Consider the following 23,979-nt stretch of genomic DNA (forward strand, 5'->3'; position numbering starts at 1 on the left):
CTAGTACTGTTGTATCAAGCCAAAAACTCTTAATAAAAGGCAAGATACAGTAACTACTTAATGATATCCCAGAGTTCTTAGTAAACTTTTACAAGTTGTCCATAATGGTTTTGGTCATGAAACACAAGTTTTTCTGATGGATTCTGATGTGATACAGTTGATTCTGATGTTGATTTTTGGTGGAAACATAATTATAAACTGGCATGACAATAACTTCCTGGCAGGAAAACAAGTGAAATACAACCAGCTATTTTTTACATTAATGTAACCAGACCATACGGTACTTTACCTAAGCTATACCTGTGTAATTCAACCTTAAGAATGACTGAGACTTGGGAATACCAATTTGGGGCAGTAACATCACATGTCAAGTCACTGGGTTGGCAAATGTAAAAACAAGTCATTATGAGCCACTTGTAAAAAAAATAAATAAATAAAAATATACAAAATAATAACTTTACACCAAATTAGAAAGCCCAACTGACCTCCATAACATAACCTATTATTCTAAGTAACTTTTCTCTTATACCGTAGCTAGCTAAATACCCATTGCAAATCAAATTTAATTCTCTTTAAAAATTTTGGTCTGTTTAAATTACGATGGAAATTGCATCTCACACAGAGGGTGCCATACGGTTCTTTGTAAAGACACCAGGTTAGGTTAGATTAATATAGTACAGTATTTGTATTCCAGTAGAAATGGTTGTCACAATTAAATGCACTACACTAAAAACTTTGGGAAAACAATTCTACTGAAACTGCAGAAGAGCTCCCATGCACAGAACATACAACTGTATTTTTCCTCAATAAAGGCTCCAACATGTTTGCATTAGGTTCCAGTGTCAACACATGCAAGTATGTTGGAGCGATTTATAAACAATACGAAATGATGCAAAATTATAATATACTGTATAGGTATATCTGTGAAAGAACTGTATCATTGTGAAAGAACTGAAAAAGTTGCAGAAATGCATAAATTTGAAGACAACCTCATCAGTTTTATTTTCAAACTGTGCCATGCAGCCATCCACCATGCTGGACTTTTAGGTTGATTCAGCTTCAAAGTCAATCCATCACTAATCTGGGGGAGGCAGTGGCTCAATCGGTAGAGAGGTGGCCTGCAGCCCTACCGGACCCAGGTTCAAATCCCCACTGGGGCAGGGAACAGTTTAAGGATTTGAATGTCACTAAATCAGACTTTACCGATCTACCATAAGACCCACCTACATGTCTTAAAAATACCACCGCTAATACCATTACACCAGTCCTGTGAGAGACAGCCCTAGCATGTATTTAATATGGACAGTGGGTGTTAGCGCCGAAGTGGTGTCATGTACTGTAGAGGTACATGGCATGAACGAGGACTACTGAGCCTTGGTAGCAGGCTGTGAAGCCTATGCCCAGAGTCGGAAAAAAAAAAAAAAATTGTTCATCCTGACTAACCAAACCCAACCTAACAACTTAACCTAACTTAGCTTAATTTACAATTTTTTTTGTTTTGGTTCTCCAGTGCATTACATGACATTATCTAATCAAAATGGTGGATCTTCTCTATACTTATTTATGGTGTTTCATTATCACTATGAAAATTACCGTATTCGCCATGACTATGGTATGGGGATCTGGATCTTGCAGGAGCAACCAAAATGTGATCTGCAACTGTGATGCCCTCTCTCAATCTTTATGGTTGTTATTTCATACCGTCTCCCACCCTATTAATCATTCCTGAATGAACCAGTGTGAGAAGTGATGACATGACTCACCCTGGACATACTGGGTGTGACTCAGTTTGCCTGCGACAACAAGCACATCTTTTCAAATATGTCGCCATTATGTAAGGGTTATGCTCCAGTACAGTACACTGGGACATACTCCAGTGGTGTTATCAAAATAATGTGGCAAGCTTTGAAATATTTTGCAATCACAGGTTTATAACTACTGAAATAATGTGGCAAGCTTTGAAATACAGTAAAACCTCGATATAACACACTTCAATAGACTGGAATTTGCTGTTATCGGACTCGAAGAGCTACCTGACTAAATTCCTAAACATCGGAAAAAGTCCAATAAAGCCAGAAGCAGTCTGGACTGCCTGACCACTTCAGGTATGTTCACCACAATAATTTTTTTTTTTTTTATGCTAGGAAGAAGGAACCAAAGGCCACGAGCCCACAATAACTGTTCCTTCCAAGAGGAAAACAAAATACAAGAGAGAGCCAAAATCAAGATCCGATCATTTCGAGATGCCTGGACACACTGCATTTGAAGGACTGGAGATCATAGCTAGCAGGAAATACAGACAGAGGGAGACAGTTCCAGGTAAATGAAAGACATGCTTATCAGTGTACAGTACAGTACTATTATATATATTATACCATTTGATTAATGTAGTGAAGTTATAACACAGTACAGTACCGCAATGGTAGTCAAAACAGTTTAAAAACCATTCATGCGATCTGGACTAATGTCAGATATATTGGAAAAAGTCCAGGTTAGCAGGGGGGAGTCCAGATGTCGCTTGTATTGGAATTTCGAGTTTTTCGGAATGGCTTGGGCCCCAATTACAGTAATCACTCCAATATCCGACGTAATAGAGCCATAGGTAGGTCCGGATATTGGTTCTGTCCGGATATTGGGCCCCAGCTTATGGACTTGTACTTATGGACCCTAACTCAGAGAAACACCTATACAACTCCCTCTGGACATGCATAGCACCTATTTAACACCCAAATCACACCAATAAGGCACATAAATGACTGAAATAAATGCAAAAGAAACATAAAATGAGGGTTTAGAAGTAGGTTCATACAATAATAAACATTCTGGTGACTGGCTCCTGGACTGGTACTTATGGACCCTAACCTAGCCTAACTCAGAAAAACACCTTCCTACTGCATATGCATAGCTCCTAACACCCTATTCACACCAATAAAGGACATTATAGAGTGAAATGAGGTAAGTATATTATGAAAAAAGTACAGTATGAAACATTCTTATGTCCGGATAGTGGGGATGTTCGGATATTGGGCGTCCGGATATTAGAGTGATTACTGTGGTCTGTTATAGTAGGGTCTTACTGTATTTTGCAATCACAGGTTTACAACTACGGAAGTGACATGTCCTAAGTATAATGCAGTGTGCTCGTATTATGATGCGAACAAGAGATAGCGGCAATGCAAAAATTCCTAAAACCGCTTGTGCCCCAGGCGCAGGATCCTAATCCATGTCGAATTTGGCACAGATGAACAGAATAAAAAGCTAACGCTGCTGTGGCTTTCTAAGGTTAGGTTTAGTGGCAGTTTGGATGGTTTATGTCATGGGGGGTGCTCTGGGTGGGACAATGACCCATCAGTTAGGTATACCCATTTTTTTGTAGCTGTGGCAGTTTTTTATAAACTTTTTTTTTATATTGGGTGGTGATGACCATCATTCACTCACGTGATGCAGTGTTGCCTACTTCTTCCTTCATCTTTATCATTTTTCTTTTGTGTCTGCTCTCCTCTCTTCCTATTTCCCCCATCTTTCCTGTCACTTTTACTGCTCTTCTTTCCTTTTCATGTTGCTTTACATTGAATGCCAGACCTAATGGCATCCTGTAAGCCAGGAAACCATTTACAACGGTGGGTGGTAACCACACTATAGTCTGTCTCAGGAAACATGAGGGAGAGAATTTTACAAAGCCTTTGCCAAAATCGGAACACGAGTGACCGTGTGAAGGATTAAGAGGTCCCCTTGGGATTCTGGACCTTCCTCCTTCCCTCTTCCGTTTTCTTTCCTCTACACACATACACACACACACACACACACACACACACACACACACACACACGACGCTTAAATAATAAAACAATGTGTAGCCTCTATTTATCTATCAGTGCCCAGATATCGGTCCATATGAGGAGGGATGAAGGATGGGAGTGGCCCGGGTCGGAATGTGGGGAGGGTTAGGGTAAGGAAGCCAATGAAATAGCCATGAAAGATGAAGAAGAAGAAAAATTATTTTATTTTATTTTATTTTATTGTTTTATTACTATTCTTTATGAAAAAAAATGTAATGAAAAAACATAAACTGATTTACGATAGTTTTACTGATCGAAGGATCAACAGTAGCATTTCCTTAATAAATATTCATTATACTCTAAAATTTACAATGAAAATACAATCTCTCTCTCCTTCCCCTTGTCCTTCCTTCATGTTCTCTCCATCCTTCCTTTGCCTCCTCTCTCTCTCTCTCCACATCCCACCACTCCCTCCCTCCACTCCCCCCATTGTAAACCCTCTTTTGTCAGTACTTGCCGGAACATTTACAGTCGATTACTCTCTCTCTCTCTCTCACATACACACACACACACACACCGACGGGTACCATAAAATTTAAAATTGACAGTAAAATGAATACACGATATATTTTGACCAAAGTTTCCCTCTTTCCTTCCTCGCCTTCCTTCTTTCCTTCTCATTTCCCACCGCCTTTCCTTCCTTCATGTTCTATCCATCCTTCCTTTGCCTCCTCTCTCTCTCTCTCTCCTTCCCCTCGTCCTTCCTTCATGTTCTCTCCATCCTTCCTTTGCCACCTCCTCTCTCTCTCTCTCGTCCTTCCTTCCTTCATGTTCTCTCCATCCTTCCTTTGCCACCTCCCCTCTCCTTCTCTCTCTCTCAAGTCTCAAGGAGGGTGGTGGACTGCAGGATAATGCGAATATGGATATCCAGCTCTGACTGAAGCAAGGGGAAAACTGCAGACAACTCTGTCTTGTCATCTCCCAGGAGTCAGTCAGGAGGTGCTGTGACCTGAGATGCCAACTTAGAAATCCTTGATGACAGGTGAATCAAGCTCAAAAAAAAAAAAAAAGTAAAATAAAAGGAATAATATGCTATTAAATCTAAATATACAACAAATAACTGGCCCAATATTTTTCATTTATTTTTAGCACTTTTTTAAAAAAAAAAAAAAAAAAAAAAAAAAAAAAAAAAAAAAAAAGTTGCATCCAAAAACAGAAACCACAGTTCATACTGACCTGTGAGCATAGGGGGTCACTTATACCCATTCATTGTGTGTGTGTGTGTAATTCACCGGGTCGGTCAGGATTACTTGATGGTCGTGATAGTCAGCTTTTACCCTCCCGGAAGGGAGCTGAGAGCTCATATAGTCCGATCTAAGGGCAAGGCTGTGACCTTCACACACGCACATACCCGTCCCCTTGCTCAAGGGGGACAGCAACCACCCACTTCGTCAGTGAAACTTTTCGCAACCTGAGCGAGGCGCGAACTCCCGTCCACCAGTTGGCAAGCGAGAACATTACCACTGCACCAGTGTGTGTGTGTGTGTGTGTGTGTGTGTGTGTGTGCCTCTTGCCCTCAGGCCTTGTCCCTGGCCAGCCTGTATTCCCACAGGTCGTTAAGTCAGATGCGTTCGGCCTTTGACAGTGACTTTAGAGTAAAATAGACGATATTCTACCCTCATCTTTCCTGAGACAGACTATACCAACCCATACATGTTCCCCAGGTGTCAACAAGTGGATTGGCAGAAGGCTAGAGCCCCTCCCCATAAAACATCCGTCACCCCGTAACGGGATCATGGTATCTGGCTACAGATAAATAGTTTTTATATTGGTTTTCAAGTGTTTCGAGTGACTTTTTTCACTGCTGTTGTCACTTTTTTATTGCCATTGTTGTCCATTTTGTTTTTTATGCTGCAGGAAGGGAGGTTGAAAACTGATAAACAGGGCATTTTTTTATCTACCAATCTATCTATTGCCAGACGCCTCAATCCCGTTCGGGGTGGCCACAAACAAATCGCCTCCACGTCGCTCTGTCCCCCGCCATTACACTGCCCCGCTCCCAACTCACCCCCCCCTCTCTCACATACCTCTCCACCCCATCCCTCCATCTCATCCTCGGCCTCCCCTTCCCTCTTCCCCCCTCCACGTCACTCACACTCTCTTCGTCAGTCTTTCACCCTCCATCCTCTCCACATGGCCAAACCACCTCAGTGTATTCCTCCTAATGCTTCCTATCACATCCACATCCACACTACAACGCTCCTTTATATCATCATTTGTCAGCCTGTCTCTCCATGTGACTCCACAGGCTCCTCTTAAATAACTCATTTCCACTGCTCTCACTCTTGACTTGTGTCCTTCCAGCAATGTCCAAGCTTCACTACCATACGTTAGGGTTAGTATCACGATACCGTCATGTTGTCATAAAAGACTTTGTAGTTACTTGTAGAGAAGGTTTGTTGTTTAGTTGTCACTCTCGATTTCTTGTAGTAGGAATTAAAGATGAATACAGTGAGTGGATCTTAATTTATTATCTTCAGAGAAATCTAAGATGAGCAGGGTATGTCTTACAGAGACAATATAATAAGTAAGTCTAGTTGAGCCCCTCTTTCTTGTTCACTCTCTCCACTACCTGTTGGTTCAAATGCTAGCCTCCTTCTGCCTCTCTGCTTCCTAAATTCTGGTGAAACAGGGGTCGTGTCACGTGTGTTACACTGTGGTTGGAAAGTTCCAGAAACCTGTGTGTGAGTATGTGTGTATGTCATTAGGCTTTGTTCCCCTGCTATCTCGCTGACACACTACCTACATCATCCCCTGACTTCGCTACTTCCTATGTGTCGTCAACATTTCCTCAGTTAACTTGCATGATCATTTCCCTTTCCCAGGCTTGCATGGAGCTGTCTATCTATCTATTATGATTTGTAATTATAATATGGACTCATTACATTGCTCAGCCACGCCGCTGAAGGTCCTCCGACAGCAATCATCATTGACATATGCTAATCTATTAGTACATAATATTGATTATAATATTGTATACATATAATATTCATAGTAAATTGCAATGATTCAGTAATATTACATTTTAAACAATGTTAATAATTATTTTTTATAAAAATAATAATTACAAATAATTTACTACACATGGAAATCTTTCAACTGAACAAAGAAACAAAAAAGGCAGTGTGAGGTAGCATGAAAATATAATAATAATATATGATGATAATAATCTATCTATTGCCAGATGCCATAATCCCGTACGGGGTGGTCATTTGACTCCGAGTTATTTGCTTTACGGGGAGGGGCACTAACCCTCCACCAACCCACTTGACACGTAGGGAGCACGTATGGTTTGATATGGTTACCACCCAGCATTGTAAATGGTTTCTTGGCTTACAGGAAACCATTTGGCTTGTCACTCAATGTAAAGCCACCTGTAATGGAAAGAAAAGCATTAAGTAGTGACAGGAAAGATGGGAGAAATAGGAAGAGAGGAGGGCAGGCACAGAAAAAGAATGATAAAGGCTAAGGAAGAAGTAGGCAGCATTACATCAAGTGAGTGGATGATGGTCGCCACCACCTACCACTATGATAATAATAATAATAATAATACAGTACCGTAATTAATAATAATAATGACCTAACCTAACTAACTTGAATGGTCAGGGGATGAATGAGTTTTCCATTTGACTAAACTCACTGCCCTCTGCAGGACACAACTGCTGAAGTTGACAAACCTAACCTGGTGCTCTTTAGTAGCTAACAAATGTTATTGGGAGTATAAATGAATTATACAATCTTCAATAACACAACTAGGCAAGTGTACCGGTATGCTTTCCTTGAGGTACCGTAGTGGAAGGACCTTACCAATTTAATTCATATTTCTTCTGTTTTTTGTATTTTTCTATTACCTGTGTTGTAAATTACCTTTTCCTGCTGAAAATTTCCCAGTGTTTTTATCACCATGTTCCTTAACCCGTTAACTGCACATGGCAGGTTTAGGGAGGTGTCCGTGGTGCAGACATAGGGGTAAAAATGAAATTTCCCAAAGGCCAAATTTTGTCTTAGGAATTGAGAGAACACATGCCAAAGTACATAGTAACAAAATATCAGCTCAATATTTACGGTACCTTGATAAAGCCATGGATGAACATTGAAGTGTCTGATTCCCTATTGGAACGTATGGTTTTCGGTTTCGGTTTTGAAGGCTCAAACATGCTTGCATGGGTCAGCCTTGGTCACCATGGCACTATATTCGAAATTCACCTGCGCAGCCAAGGCTGTATTGAGCAGTCACACTCGGACCAGCCCAGGCTGTATAGAGCAGTTAACGGGTTAAGCCGTACCTATGACTGTTTCCTTTCTGGCTTGGCGGAAGAAACTCACTCAATGTACTCTAAGGTGGATTTTGTTTCTCAATATCCTAAATGCAGCTTAGGTTAGGTGAAATTATTAGGTAGAGTTAAGCTACATCAGAGTTGATCTTGTTAAACACTTAGGTTTGTGCAGTCTCTTTCGCCATAACACTGACGAATCAAACGAGTTGTCACAGAAGAATAGCTAAAAACGAGGAAATGGATTTAACAAGAAGCGTTCCTTTACCATCCCAGAGATAATCTGAAAAATATAACAGACTAGCAGGAAGAAGAACCAGTTTGGTAAAGTGCTTCTACATTCTCAAATAAAGTGTATGTTTACCCATAAATATTTCCATAGACACTATTATAAATCTATCTATCTATCTATAGCCCGACGCCCTAATCCCGCAAAGGGTGGCCGCAGACAAAACGCCTCCAAGTCACTCTGTCACCCACCATTTGACTCCCCTCCCCCCAACTCACCCCCCCCTCCCTCATATACCTCTCAACTCCATCCCTCCACCTCATCCTCGGTCTACCCCTCCCTCTCCCTCCCTCCACCTCACCCACATACACCCTCTTAGTCAGTCTTTCACTCTCCATCCTCTCCACATGTCCAAACCACCTCAGTGTATTTCTCCTAATCTTTTCAACCACATCCACATCTACCCCACAACGTTCCTTCACTTCTTCATTCGTCAACCTGTCCCTCCATGTCACTCCACATGCTCCTCTCAAGTAACTCATTTCCACTGCTCTCACTCTTGACTTGTTCCCCTCTTGCAAGGTCCACGCCTCGCTTCCATACGTCAGGGTAGGGATCACAATACCATCATGCAGAGACTTCTTAACTTCCATACTCACTTCCCTATTTCTCATCACTGCTTTCAGCATGCCTACAACCTTCCTTCCCTGCTGTACCCCTTTCACGCACTTCATCCCCCAAAGTTCCATCCTTACTCATCACACTACCCAAGTACTTGAATGCACTCACATTCTCCATATCCTCACCATCCAACCTCACTGCACACTCTGTGACTTCATTCCTCTCAAACACCATAACTTTACTTTTGTTTACATTAACTTTCAGCTTCCTCCTCCTACACACTGTCCCAAATTCATTCACCAAACCTTGCAACTCCCATTCATCTTCACTCAACAATACTGTATCATCAGCAAACAGCAACACCGGAAGCTTCCAAATCTCACCCTCATTCGTTAGGGCCACCCCCACATCCACTGCCCTACCTTGTACCTCCTTTACGACCCCATCCATATATATATTAAACAGCCATGGAGACATTACACACCCCTGTTTCAGTCCCACATTGAGATCAAAGAACTCACTCAGCTCACCATCCACTCGCACCGTAGCCCTAGCTCCCTCGTACATACTCTTCACAGCACTCAACAATTTCCCCTCCACTCCATATATTCTTAATACCTTCCACATACCTTTCCTATCTATTCTGTCATAAGCTTTCTCCAAGTCCATGAAGGCAGCGTACACTTTCCTTCCCTTCTCTAGATACTTCTCCACTAAACATCTTAGAACAAATATCTGATCTACACACACCTTTTCCCTTCCTAAATCCCCCCCTGTTCTTCTCCAACTAGCTCCTCTGTCATATGCCTAACCCTATCAATGAGTATTCTACCATATATTTTACCAGTCACACTAAGAAGGCAAATACCCCTATGGTTACCACATACTTCTCTCTCCCCTTTTCCTTTGTACAGAGGAACAATTATACCTGATTTCCAGTCCTCTGGAACCCTTCCCTCTTCCCAAGCCAATCTACACAACTTCCATATCCACTCCACAACAATCTCACCCCCATACCTAAGCATTTCACCACATACTCATCAATTCCTGGGGCCTTTCCCAGCTTAATCTTCTTCATCGTCTTCCACTACTTCCGACCTACTGATCTCTTCCTCCCTCCTCTCATCTCTTCTTCTCCCAGCCATTCCCCAACCACTTATACTCACACTGCTCTCACTCTCTACATTCAACAAATCCTCAAAGTGCTCCTTCCATCTCCTCAATTTCTCTCTCTTCTCTACCAACAATCTATTATTCCTATCTTTCACTCCCCTACTATTTCCCCTTTCACACATCCTTACTTTCTTTACCCTCCTTCCAAAACAATTTCTTACTCTCCCTCCATTTCACACTCAGATTCCTCCCAAACTCTTCATCCACTTTTCTTCTTACTCTCCTTCACCAGTCTCTTAACCTCCCTTCTCCTGCTCACATATACCTCTCTCTTCTCTCTCTCATCTTCTCCCCTACCTCTACCCGCCAACCATTCACCATATGCCTTATTCTTTTTGTTCCACAGCTCGTTTCACCTCATCATTCCACCATGCTGTCCCTTGAACACCATTGCATCTCCTCCTCACTCCACAAACCACCTCACACGCTGCGCTTATCTCTTCCGTGAATATCTTACATATGTCGTCCGCCACTACCAGCTGCTCTAGATCAGACCATCCCAATCTTTCTTCCACTATGCTCTTATACTCTGTCCTCTTCTCACTATCTTGCAATTTCTCCACTCTTCTCACAGGAGCTGTTTCCTCCTGTCTTCCCTTCGCCTCCTCAACCACTTTCTTTGCAGCTCTACCTTGGCCATCACTAAGTGATGGTCCGAGACTCCATTCCCCCCACCCTCTCCACACCTTGCATCCAACTTTTGTCTTCTCATTCTCGCATCCACACCTACGTAGTCTTTCCTTGCCTTTAGTTCAACAAGTTCACAATCCATCCTCCTCATTTCTCTCCATGTATACCGGTGGATCATCTTATGGCAGAAAGTAGGTGTTGTATTGCCAACCCCTTACCAGCACAGATGTCCACCAAAGCACTACCATTCCCATCTACTTCTGCTGGCACACCCCCACTGACCAACCACTCCATCCACTCGTACATTCCCGACTTTGCCATTCATGTCTCCAATCAACAGCACTCTCTCGCTCCTCTCAAACTTGTCCATACATGCTTCTACTCTCGCCCCAAAACTCATCTTTCACTCTTGCCACTCGATCCTCTGTTGGAGCATACACACATACAATCGCCCATGCTTGTATACCTACTTTCATCCTCACCCATACAATCCTTGCACCCACTGTTCCATACTCTCTTATATTCTCCTTCCACTTCTTGCTTATCATCAGACATACTCCCTCTCTTGCCCTCTCATTCTCACTGACTCCCGCACATATACCTACACCGTATTCCCATTCTCTCATCCTTTCACCTTTCCATTTAGTTTCAGTCAATCCACATATATCCACTTTTGCATCCTCAAGCACCTGGACAATCTCTCTCTCTTTCACTTCATCATTCACTCCTCTCACATTCCACGTTCCTACTCTCAGAATGTCCTTTGTCCGTTCCTTAGTCGTCAACATATGGTCCGTCCGGGTCCGAGGCGCTTTATTTGCTTTTTTAGTTAGTTCTTTTTACGGGGTGGGGCACTAACCCACCACCAACCCTTTTAGTCGCCTCGTACGACAAGCAGGGATACTGTTGATGGGGGCACTCTTGCAGTTTGGCCACAATTTTTATCTGATGGGAGTTTGTGGTAGTGAAAGAAATTTACCGTACTGAAACTCAGAAATATATCTTTACAAGTGGTAGGTGGTGGCGACCATCATCCACTCAATGTAGTGCGCCTACTTCTTCCTTAGCCGTTATCATTCTTTTTCTGTTCCTGCCTTCCTCTCTTCCTATTTCTCCCATCTTTCCTGTCACTTCTTATTGCCTTTCTCTCCTTTACAGGTGGCTTTACATTTAGTGAAATGCCAAATGGTTTCTTGTAAGCCAAGAAACCATTTACAACATTGGGTGGTAACCATATAACCAAACCATACGTGTCAACAAGTGTGTTGGTGGAGGCCCATAAAACAAATAACTCAATGTCAAATGGCCACCCCTTAGGGCATTATGGCGTCTTACAATGGATAGACAGATAGACTTGACATAGACAAACCATAGGCTATTCAGCAACAAAATTCTTTGGCAGGTCAGCTAGTTTTTCTGAGATCCTCGTATGCCTTTTCCAAAATCCTAGATCATTAAAAACAATGCTGATAATCTACCCATTACCAGTGAGGAGATAATCCCTCCCGCATCATACATATCGCAATCTTACAGTACCGTAATTCTAAAGTCCCAATATCAAACAACAACCTTATTTTTCTTCCTCTTTGTTGATGACTGCCGTTCGCTGAATATGCACACACTCCAGGATAAACGAGCAGTGAAAAACACCAGTTTCTTTTGGCTAGTGAAGGCAATTCTTACCTGACAACAGAATACACAGGTGATCTACTACAAGCCGCCCGTGATGTGATGGTGCTGAGGTGTTGCCTTTACAATGGCTCCTCTAAATGGTTTTATTTTCTGCATCTTTCTGTGTAGTCACGCCTCCTCTTCTGGGGGTATATGCGTACTTTAATCAGTCGCCCGAATTCTGAGCTAGCTCCTTCATTTTCCTTTCTCTTTTTCCAGCACTTTTTATATCGCCTCTATTATACAAGAGATTCCCAATTATGTTACTTCTTTCTTCTATACACGGCTGTTGTAATTCTATTAGTTGTGTTCTTTCTGCCGTATATCCTGCGCAGTCTAATTAATTTTTTTTTTTTTCATTCATTTATTGCCAGACGCCATGTATCCCAAACGAGGTGGCCAAGGGCTTAGAGTTAATTGTTTTACAGGGAGGGGCACTAATCCTCCACCAACCACACTTGACAGTACACATCTCACTTTCCGTGATTCTATTTGTATTTCCTAAATTTAGTGTATATGATCTGTTATGCAGTGTATTCTGAGCCCCGACTTCTCGGGTTCAGGTACGGTGCAGCCTTGGGTTCTTTGTTCTCGACCGGGTCAGTCACAGACAAGGAAGGGAAGTCCAAACACGACTGGTCAAAGGCTGTTTATCTATCTATCTATTGCCAGACGCCATAATCCCGTACGGGGTGGTCATTTGACTCTTAAGAGTTATTTGTTTTACAGGGAGGGGCACTAACCCTCCACCAACCCACTTGACACATAGGGAGCACGTATGGTTCGGTTATATGGTTACCACCCAGCGTTGTAAATGGTTTCTTGGCTTACAGGAAACCATTTGGCTTGTCACTCAATGTAAGGCCACCTGTAACGGAAAGAAAAGCAATAAGTAATGACAGGAAAGATGGGAGAAATAGGAAGAGAGGAGGGCAGGCACAGAAAAAGAATGATAAAGACTGGTCAAAGGCACGCGTATATATTAACAATAACCAATTACACACTAAAATACACTCTCTGCCGCCGCCGGACCAACCACCCCGCCACCCCCCACCCCACCGCCGAGCCGCAGCCCCACCACGACCCCAGGAGGACAATACGGCAGGCCGGGTCACGGTGAGACTGACCCAGAGCGAGAAGGGCGCCGGGGCTCCCCTACCTTAAGTCCCTCTTCCGCCCAACCGGCCCGACAGCAACCACGCAGGAGGAAGAGACGACCCTGCGGGCGGAGCAACCTTCACCAGGTTCGGGGTGGGACTGCTCCAGATTCAGTCCCAAACAACACCGCGCGGTAACAGCCACTGTACATGCCAGGGAGGGAGCAGCCACTGTATGCCCCTCAGTTGTTTCCCCCTGTAGCACTGCCACAACGGCCACTGTATGTGTGGGGAAAGGAGCGGCCACTGTATGCCCTTCAGCTACAGCCACATCTGGAGACGGCCTCGGAGCATTAGCTATTGAGTGCACTCCGACTGGCAAAGGAAGAAGTGGAGCCGCGATAATGGCCACTGTACGACCCTCATCCACTTCCTCCTCCTCCTACGGGAGTAACACCGTGGTAACGGCCACTGTCCGTGCTGGGGAAGGAGCGGCCACTGTGCACCCTTCAGTTACTTCCCGCTGGGCAGGCAGAGCCACAGCAAGGGCCACTGTACGTGCCGGGGAGGAAGCGGCCACTGTATGCCCCTCATCTGCCTCTTCCTCCTTCAGGAGCAGCGCCGCCACAATGGCCACTGTACGTGTGGGGGAAGGAGTGGCCACTGTATGCCCTTCAGCTGCTGCCCTTAGGAATTGCGGAACCGCCACAACAGCCACTGTGCATGTGGGGGAAGAAGCGGCCACTGTACGCCCTTCATCCGTGATTCCTGGGGTTCTCCCGGAGGAGAAGATCCCTTGTGCGGGTGGCCCTCCACCTCTCGGATGCGTGGGACGCCCTTTTCTCTCTCCCTCCGTGTGTGGTTCCCCGGAGGTGCTGCCGTTCTAAGAGTGGTGGCGTGGTCCTGTCCCGGTCTTGCAGCCTACCCCTGGATGGTCTCGGTCCCTGACGGATGCCCGGCAGAGGAGGTGCCACAGTCTACTCCTGACGGCGCCCCGCCCTGTAGGCAACCGCAGCACCCAGGCTCCCCAGTCCGGCCAGCAGGCCCCAGAGCAGGGCCGCTTGGGCCCCACTCCCCCACGGCCCTCCATCCGAAGTAAGAGGCGGCAGGCCCGTCTCCTGGAGTTGTTTGGCCCCAGCCCTGAGGGCCACCTATCAGGTTGAGGCCCCCAGACTGGAGGGCCTCCCTGCACCTCACCGACGAGGCCCCACCACGAGGGCCACCTATCAGGTCGAGGCCCCCAGACGGGAGAGCCTCCCTGCACCCCCTGACGAAGAAGACCCGGGCGACAACACCCCTGCGGGTGGTTCGTTGCCTCCTGCAGGAGGGCTCCCCAGTAGGGCCCCTCCCATGCCCGGGTCCCACCTCTGTTAGCCCAGGAACCAAGGGCACAGTGATGACCTCAACACCTCTCTTATGTCTTAACCACAGAGACGGGAGTGAACAGTGACAGTGAAACAGTGAAGACAATAATAATATAAGTGACACACAGTTACATGAATGTCCAGGCAGAAAATAAGAATTAATAAGTACGGCATAAAGACGATCAGAAACACTGGGTCTATACAAGTGGCGTGCCGAGAATAGACAGAAACCAGTGAAATAGTGTCGCTGCAGCTAAGTGACAATCCTGAGTGTCGTGACTCGCACCCTGACAAGTTTATAGTAACATTCACCAACCTGACCCTGTGTCCTTTCCACCCCTAGTGCATCCGGTCCAGAATATTAAATGACAATTATGCCCAAACTGTAATACTGGTGTTGTGTACGAGTATTAGTGACTCACAGTCTGTGTATGTCTGAATATCACCATGCTCTGCCCTTGATGTATGTGTATACGTTTGTATTGGGAAGTCAACTCTGTTATCCTGTCTAAACCATATCCAGTGTCTCTCTGTTCCTATATTGTAAGGTGTATTGAACTAAGACAATAGATGTGTTAAGGTATACTGCAGAGTTTTTATGCCCTGTTCCTTTGTGGGTCCTTTACTTCCGGTCCGGAAAGAGGACCCCGCTCAGTCACGGGCGTGTTTAGGACGAGAGGTCGGACTAAAAACACCCCGCATAACTCACACCACAATCCGTGATCAAAACCTACATGTGATATGCTGGCTAGGTGTTTTTAGGCTGGCTTCCCATCCTAACAACGCCTAAGGTATAGCTTGGTTCCCTTCCTAGACCGGAGCTTAGACACTGCGAGAGGAACAGGGCATAAAAACACAGGGGAACAACTGAAATGATAACAGCGAGCAGTGACACGACACCATCAGGAGGTGACAATAGAAGGTTAGGCCCGTCCACACGAGGGGGCAGTGCCCGACGGGCACATCCGGCTGAGTGGATATCCCTCGCTTTTTTAGCAGTGTTTCCAGATCGAGCAGTCCCCGGCGGCCATTGGCTACAACCAGGCACACCTGTGTTGTTCACACGGCAGACCGAGCTGTGGTGAGGTAGTAGTTGTCCAGTCGACGTTGGGCAGGGGCATTTCAATGGTTTGCCCTGTTTATGACGTCATCTACACTCGTGCCCGCCACCTACCCTCTAAACGTGTGAATTGGAATGTGATTTGATAACTGTAATGTCGGCCTCCCGTCCCTAGAACACCTAGTGAGTAGCTGGGTTCGCTTTCTAGACCGGAGTTTAGACAAATAAGAGAGAGGCAGGACACAAAAACTCAAGGCAACATCTTACATGTGTATTACAAATCTTACACAGGAATGAGCCGATGTCACGAATACAAACAAGCTAAACAATTATAATTCTTGGGTTGCAGATATGGAATACTGTACAGGATCAGATTGGTTAGGGAGAACGACGCTTTAGCTCACTTATGTTGGTGGGGGAGTTTAGATTTCCTAGGCCGGTGGTGGTGGTTATCTTGATTTCCCAGAGTAGCGTTAATATTTGACTCTGGGCCTAAGCATGACCTGATCGAGACGTGCCGTCACTGTTGCATAGTGTTCACTGCGCCTTGGCCCATAGATCACTTTTACATTACTAAGTACCCGGGTGGAGCTGGCGGTACCGGAACTTCAACATAGGGGCCTAGGTATGATCTTCACTGTCTTACGGCGGCACTGTACACTATGGTAGGCCCGTCCTTCACTGTCTAACTATTGCACTAACTTTTCCACCACTTTCTTTTATGCTCTAACCACCGGCCCACTTTACTCTGCCACTCCTACACTGTCTGCATGCTGCGTGTGTTCACTTCCACTCACTGTCAGGTGGGACGCGTCACAGTCAGCCGCATGGGCGGCAGCGGAGTCTCAGCTTCCCTACTGACGGGGCTGGGATCCGCCAGGGGTGGCTAGGTCCCCGGGGGCGGGGGACAGCATGTAGGGGCGTCCTGTCTCATCCAGGGCTCCTGGGGGCATAGGGGCCCGAGGCTTCTGGGCTCGGGGTGGGAGTCCGGCCCTCTGGGCTGGGGCCAAATAGTCGCCTGAACTTCTGAGTCAAGCACCTGACAGAGGATGAGGATCTCCGGCGTCTGGGTGCAGGGAGGTCCTGCCCAGGAGTCTGAGGGGCGGTCAGGAGGCTGCGGTCCCCGCAGGTCGGGGACGTCATCAGGAGTGAGCTGCAGTGTCAGCCGGCGTCGGGGTCCGTCAAGAGCGTCTCCACCGGCTGTAGGGAGAAGAGCCCGGTGGTGGTCACAGGGCATCTCCAATACTCCTCCAGGCTGGGGGCTCCCTCCAACTAGTGGGTAGGTGGACCAGGCTCAGCACCTGATGAAGGAGCGGCTTCAGGCCGTCTCTGGCGGTAGGGCCCGGCTACTGGCCGTGGCTGTCTCAGGACACCTTCAGAGCGGCTACCGGCTGCCTCCTGCAGGAGGGTAGAGTGGCTACAGGCTGTCTCTCCGGGGGCACCTTCCAAGCGGCTTCCAGCTGTCTCCTGACGAAGGCGGGAGCGGCTACCGGCGGTCTCCTGATTGGCCTCCGGAGTGGCTTCAGGCCGTCTCCTGTAGGAAGGTGAGTGGCTGCAGGCCGTCCCTCCGACGGACACCTTCCAAGCAGTTTCAGGCTGTCTCCTGATGAAGGCGGGAGCGGCTTCAGGCCGTCTCCTCTTTTCCTGCAGGGTGGCTTCAGGCCATCTCCTGTAGGAGGGAAAGCGGCTGCAGGCCATCTCTCCGAGGGACACCTTCCAGGCGGCTTCAGGCCGTCTACTGACAAAGACGGGAGCGGCATCAGACCGTCTGCTAGTTTCCTCCAGAGTGGCTTCCGGCCGTCTCCTGTAGGAGGGTGAGTGGCTATCGGCCGTTTCAGGGGTGCTGTTAGGAACTGGAGAAACAGTTCCACCCCGGTCTGATCTGTGGCCAGCTTGCCTGGCAGGTCATCTTGTATTTCTGTTATGGTGGCGGTGGGCGAGTTCCATGTCATAGGGGCGCACGGCCTGGGATGACTTAAGCCGTTTCCATCTGAAGCTCATTCGCGCCATGTACATTCCTCCGTGGGCTCCTTCTGGTGGCTCGTTGCGGTCTGTTTTGACGTCCTGCTGCATTTTACCACCTTCGGCTGGGAAAAAGTCATGGCCTCGTGACTGGAGGTGATAAACTCTTGTATCATAGTTGGTGTAGACTGGCTGGAGGTGTTAGAGGAGGGCATGCCAGGCTGTTGTAGCAGGATTTTCTTCATGCTGTTCATCGTAAGTGATGAACAAGGTTGATTGGTCGGTGGAGGAGCAGAGGAGGCATAGGAGGTGGCGAGGTCCTCGGACACACCATTTGCGCCCAAAGGGCAGTGCCCTTAAAGCTCAGCAGATCTTCATGGTAGGTGTCATCTCGGGTGTTGGGCTGTGCTGAATGCTGGAGATGGAGGGCAAGTGTGGAGTTTTAAGACGGGGTTAATGTGGCGTGGAGTCTCTGGGGAGTATAGGTGGTTGGGATCTGAACTTGGTGTATCATGTATGTGAGAGGGCTTAAGGTAGGAGTTGGCGTTTGAATTTGCGGCGAGGCGGGTGGGGTGGGAGAGTGGGGATATCGGGTGGGTGGGTGGGAGAGGCAGCCAGAATGGGTAGTAGTGGTTCTGAGGGTGGGTGTGGGCGGCGATGGAGGCATGCGGCGTCGGCCTGCTTGTATGGGCGTGGGGCACGGGCGGTTGGCTTGGGGGTGGTTGGTGGGTGGATAGCGCAAGGCAGGGAGCGGGGGGTGGGTGTTGGGGTTGGTGCGGTGGGCATGTGGGCGGCTCTGGCGGAAGCAGGGATGGGAGCTGGGGTGTGTGAGACCGTGGGGGTGTGGGCGGGCGGCAGTTGGTGGGTTTGGTTGTTGCCAGGGGGGCCGAGGTTGAGGCTGGGGTGTGGTGGGCGGCGAGGGTGCGAGAGCACGGGTGGGACACTTGGTGTCGGGCGTGGTGGCCCGGGTACTAGGTGGTGATGGGGTGGGGGAGGTGCGGGGGCTCAGTGGTGTTGGTGAGCTGTCAGATGAGGTGCTGGACGTGGCGGGGGTGAGATGGGGGGGGCAGGGGAGGGAGAGGGAGAGAGAGAAGGGGAGGGGGAGATATAGCAGTTGTAGGAGGTAGAGGAAGGTGGCATTGGGGTGGGGTGCGGGGCCGGATCCGGAGAGGTGGGGACGTGAAAGGGGCAGACATGCCGGTTTCTGAGAGTGCGGGATGTGCCGTAGTATTCACATATATACCAGTTTCCTCTCTCAGTGAGTAGCAAAGGTCCAGCAATGTCCACTGCGACTCTTTCCATCAGTGCACCCACTTGGTACAGCTGGAGAGGGGCGCAACCACATTTCTTGGGTCCCTTCTTGGAACAGCACACATCACAGGCCTGACACCACTCTTCAACATCCTGACGCACGCCAATCCAGTAGAACCTCGGTCCCAGCTGGCTTAGAGTTTTCTTCACTCCCAGGTGCCCACTAGTGATCTGGTTATGGGACTCATCCAAGCTCTTGGCCCTCATCTTCTTCGAAACAATCAGTTGCCAATACATGCTGAGGCCATCGGATGTCTCCCACTGACGCTCCAGTAGTCCATTGTACAAACGAAGAAGGTCCTACTGACTCCACTAGCTCTTGATCGCAGGGCTTAACCTGGAAACCTCTTCCCAAGATGGTTGCACTGTACTCTGCTGCAGCCACCCTAGCACTAGTTGTAAATCTGTATCTCCTTCAGGTCTTCTGTATCTGACGCTGACCCTGTCACAACCACATCGCAGCATTTCTTGTCAAGATTCCCATTCCTACTACACTCCTTGCCGTCTGTTCTTCCGTCTTTTCACACACTATCCATCAAGGCTCTCCTGCATTTCATCACTATGCCCTCACTAATTGTCTTCAACTGGTCTTCTACATGCTGTCTGCACTCTGTCACATTATTGCTTACCTCATACTTCTGCTGCTATATATCAGCGTATACTTCCTCCTTCAATTGTTCCTTTTCTTCCTTTACTTCCCCCATGAAAGCATCTAGCTGTCCTTGCATCCCCAGTTGTAATACCCTCTGCTGCTCCTCTGATGCCTCTTGAAGTTGTTCATATCGTTCTTTCTGTTCTTCGTTCTGTGCTTGCAATTGTACTTTGATTTCGTTTCTTAGCTCTTTCTGTTCTTCACTTTGGGCCTGTAGTCTTTCATTCTGTGCTTGTAACTGTTCTTTGAGTTCATTCCTGAGCTCTTCACTTTGGGCCCGTAACTGTGCTTGGAATTCCTTCTGTCTATTCTGTGCCTGTAATAGCTTCACAATTGTCGTCAGGGACATTTCCTCCTCCTGCCCAGCTCGAGACCCTGTCTGCACACCTTCTGCCTCCATGTCGAAAATTAGAGTCACTGTAGCCCCTAATAATAATCCCACTCCTGGCACCAATGTTACGTCCCTGTCCCACACTGCCAAAGGCTCCAACAGCAGTAGTTCAGTAAGGAAGGACGTTGCCCTGTCAGTTACTCTTCCTATGGTCAGCCTTTCAGTGTACAGCACACAAGATCAGCTGAGGCGAAAATAAACACTGGCTTCTTAAAGTTCACTGTCTTTATTTTCCAAGTAATTCCACTTACTGCTTTCCAACTTCACTTTTCTCATAAGCACTGGAGCTGTACAAACTTTACAAACTGCTATTACCCTTAATGCTTGACAACACTTCATTGTTATTACACTTGATGCTTGACAACATTTCACTGTTATTATATTTAATGTTTGACAACAACACTCCACTAATTTCACAGGTACTGTTGATAAACTTCACTATTTGCCAACACTCCGCTGTTTTCACAAGTACCGAAAATATACAATCTTCACTGACACTGCATTACACTCAAACTTAACCAAGACTGACTGAGCTTGTTCTAGTCTCTTCTGCATCCCTATATAAGCTTGCATTGTACTAGAATGATCTACTTCTCCAACATTCTAGGACATGCTGGTCCTATATCAGCCCCTAGCAACAACAGGTACCAACAAGGAGACATCGAAATATGCTAGAGTTTTCCTACATTACTGTACATAACACTGTAAATTATTTACCATACGAACTTAAATTACATAATTTAACAAGCAATCACTTAAATAAAACATTATAAAGAAAAAGAGCAGAAAAATTAATGCACAACTTACGAAATAACTACACTCACAAACAGCAGGCAAACTGGCAACTCTGACTTGTACCAATACCTACGGTAAACGTCGAGAAACATCAAGATGCTCCTTAACTACCTAACTGGCAAATCTCGCTTCTTAACACATATATTTCTTACCCATTCTACTCCAACCTGGCATGAAACTGCCCTCTCCCCACTGTGGCTGCTAAGTTGTAATAAGAGATTACAGTAATTCTGCACTAGTCATGACGGAGTGCTATGACAATGATGTGAAATAAGCTGCAAAAGGGTGAAATTATGGGCCACGTTAGTGAAAAATGGATAGTTTTCATTTACAGTATTAGAATATTATAATGAAGTCGCTTATTTTCAATCATGTGTTTGAATTCCCACCTGGGGGGTGACCCCTAGATTGATCAAACTTTGGGTTTATTGAGCAAGGCTTCCCCCCAGTTAGTTTGATATAGCATGGGTCTATTGTAATTAAACAAAGAAAAGAGGTTATACAAAGAAAAGAGTAGCCATAGAGAAAAGAGGAAGAAATCAGATTTTGGAAAGAATATGTTGGCGGGTCAGAAAAGATATAGGAGATTCACACAGAATGTCACTATAAAAAAAAAAAAAATAGAAAAAAATAAAAATAAAAAAAATGTGCAAAATGGCACACAATGGGTAGTCAAGTAAAATATGATGAACTGACAAATGAGATTACAGTAACAATGAGTACTGAGAAGGGGAGACTCTCCATCCGATACAAAGCAGGAGTGGGTTAGCCTGCAACAGCCACTCTGAAGACGAACCAGTGCAGTTTCCCAGCATCACTCTCAATGGCCAGGAGCAGATGAAGGAGAAACAAATGGACTGACTGATTTACAGTATTTACAGAAACCAGCTGAATAAGAAAAGGACTGGCAATGACCCCTTATAAAAACTGATAACACAAGGAAGAAAATGAGACACAAGCAAAGATGTTACAGTAACAGGAAATGGAATAACAGACTGAGCTAGTTCATCCACTCATTCATTACAAGATATACCAACATGGCTATGAACCCAATAAAACTGTACCGTGTTCTTCAGGATGGACACATGAAACAACCACTCCAAACTATGAAGAATGATGGGATGCTGACTGGAGACAGCATAGAGTGTAAACTGACAGGTATGGAAAAACAACAAAGGAAAGAGAAAAATAAAAGATTATATATCAGAAAGCATATAAGGAGGGGAAGAGAGGGAAAGAGTGACCAAGGATGGGGTGGGTGGGACGGGGCAGACAAATACATGAGGTACATGAATAAGGAAGATGTGTCTTGAGGGAGGGCGGTCTGATACTGGAGGATGGAAGGAGGTTCAAGATGTGATTTATTCATGCCAATCTCTCTGGGATAGTGTCTGGCTGTAGATATATACAGTACATACAATTTCTTACTTAACACTGTACATGTGTTTCTTACAACTAATGCTTTAAGTGCAAATGGCTCTGAGTGAGGTCTATGTTCCATTAAGAAAAATGATCTCAAATATTTCAAAAATCATATTCAAGACAGCAAGTGATTATCAAATACTAATGAAAGTTATGACTGACATTTCTGTTTGCATTAAGTATTGAAGTACATAAGCAGTTTGAAGAAATAAGTGATATATTGAGATAAATGCTAGTGTGAATTGTACTAACCCTAATTTTTCACTCCACATCCTGACAGTAATGAACAACAGCATGAGAAGTGTTCCCCTGCTGATTACACATTTACTTTATAGTGAAAAACATGTTGAGTGAAAGTGTCAACTGAGGAACTGTATAATTCTATAATCTTTTAAGAATCTGGCAACAGTTTTAGCTAGGAATGACCTCAATATTGTAATTAATTTGTGAGGTTCTGATAGTCATGGGATTACAATCTCTGATCATAATCATCACCATCAACTCACCATATTGCCCACATTCACATGGGCTGGGGATATCCAAAGAATAACCCTTCAGTATTCCCCTGGGGAATAACCAGAAGAGAATCTCAGTCAATCATCTTCCCTCAGTATCCTTTGGGTTTCATGCTATCTGGACTTATCATCAAAAGATAACATTATCTCTTGTGAAAAATCCCCAACTATGAGATGGGTATGTTAAGCCAGTTCCAGGTCTTCTTTAACCCTGCACTGTTGTTGACTTTGCATGGAGGTTTTATTTGCCTCAGTGTGGAATACAACTCTCGCATGTGGAGTAACTCCCCACATCCCTGCTAAACAGGAAGAATCAAAAGCTTTTTATCATTAACTCCCTTCCTCTTGCCGAATCCCTTTCACCCTTCTCTCTCTCTCTTTGCCACACTGTTACACCTTTATCTCATTACTCTTGTTACTTTGGTGGTCACTGCTCTTCTGAACTATCTGGTTGTATCCCTTGTCCATTATGGTGTGCTTGTAGCACCATCTGGCAGTTAACTCTCATCTTTTTTCTGTCCAGCTCTCTAATGCAAGAGTTAACCAGTACTCTCGTTTCTTTATGTATGTAACTGGTCAGCTTTGGAACTGTCTTCCTCAGTCTGTATATCCCTCTGCCTGTGACCCTCAATCATTTACATGTAATGAGTCCAGGCACCTCAAAAAGAATGGCTCTTAAATTTTACTCTCTTTGCTGTAGTGTTCCCGGCAAAGAACAACTTGGCAGGCTAAAAGCCTTTGGTTCTTTCTCAAGTGCATAAAAAGGTCAATTTTGCTCTCTTTTTCTTCTGTAGGAGGTACAGTACTGCTTGAAACACAAGTGATGGGCACTGGTGTTACCAAATCCTTTTACCGATGTGTACAAGGAGAGAGGAGGGAGGGGGAGAGGATTTGTCTCACTCCTTTTCATCATGGTTACCTTATATTACATTCGGTGAATAAATAGGAAGTCATCTTTCTCATCTGCCTCCAA

The 23,979-nt window shown here is 45.7% G+C and overlaps 1 protein-coding gene across 4 annotated transcripts in view; it reads right to left on the minus strand.

Moving 5' to 3' along the window:
- Window positions 1-12,482, minus strand: part of LOC145392977 (uncharacterized) — a 101,731-nt gene extending 89,249 nt beyond the window's left edge. The window contains exon 1 of one of the 4 annotated variants that reach the window (XM_080267274.1): window positions 12,450-12,482. The gene's annotated coding sequence lies outside the window, so the exon portion shown is untranslated. Of the gene's footprint in view, window positions 1-12,335; window positions 12,376-12,449 lie in introns of those variants that run through there. The other 3 variants (XM_080267275.1, XM_080267272.1, XM_080267273.1) reach the window with 3 other exon arrangements.
- Between the last annotated feature and the right edge of the window lie 11,497 nt (window positions 12,483-23,979).

Source organism: Coenobita brevimanus, chromosome 23 (genome assembly GCF_032717465.1).
Source record: "Coenobita brevimanus isolate Jiangsu-jjx chromosome 23, ASM3271746v2, whole genome shotgun sequence".
NCBI classification, from domain to species: domain Eukaryota; kingdom Metazoa; phylum Arthropoda; class Malacostraca; order Decapoda; family Coenobitidae; genus Coenobita; species Coenobita brevimanus.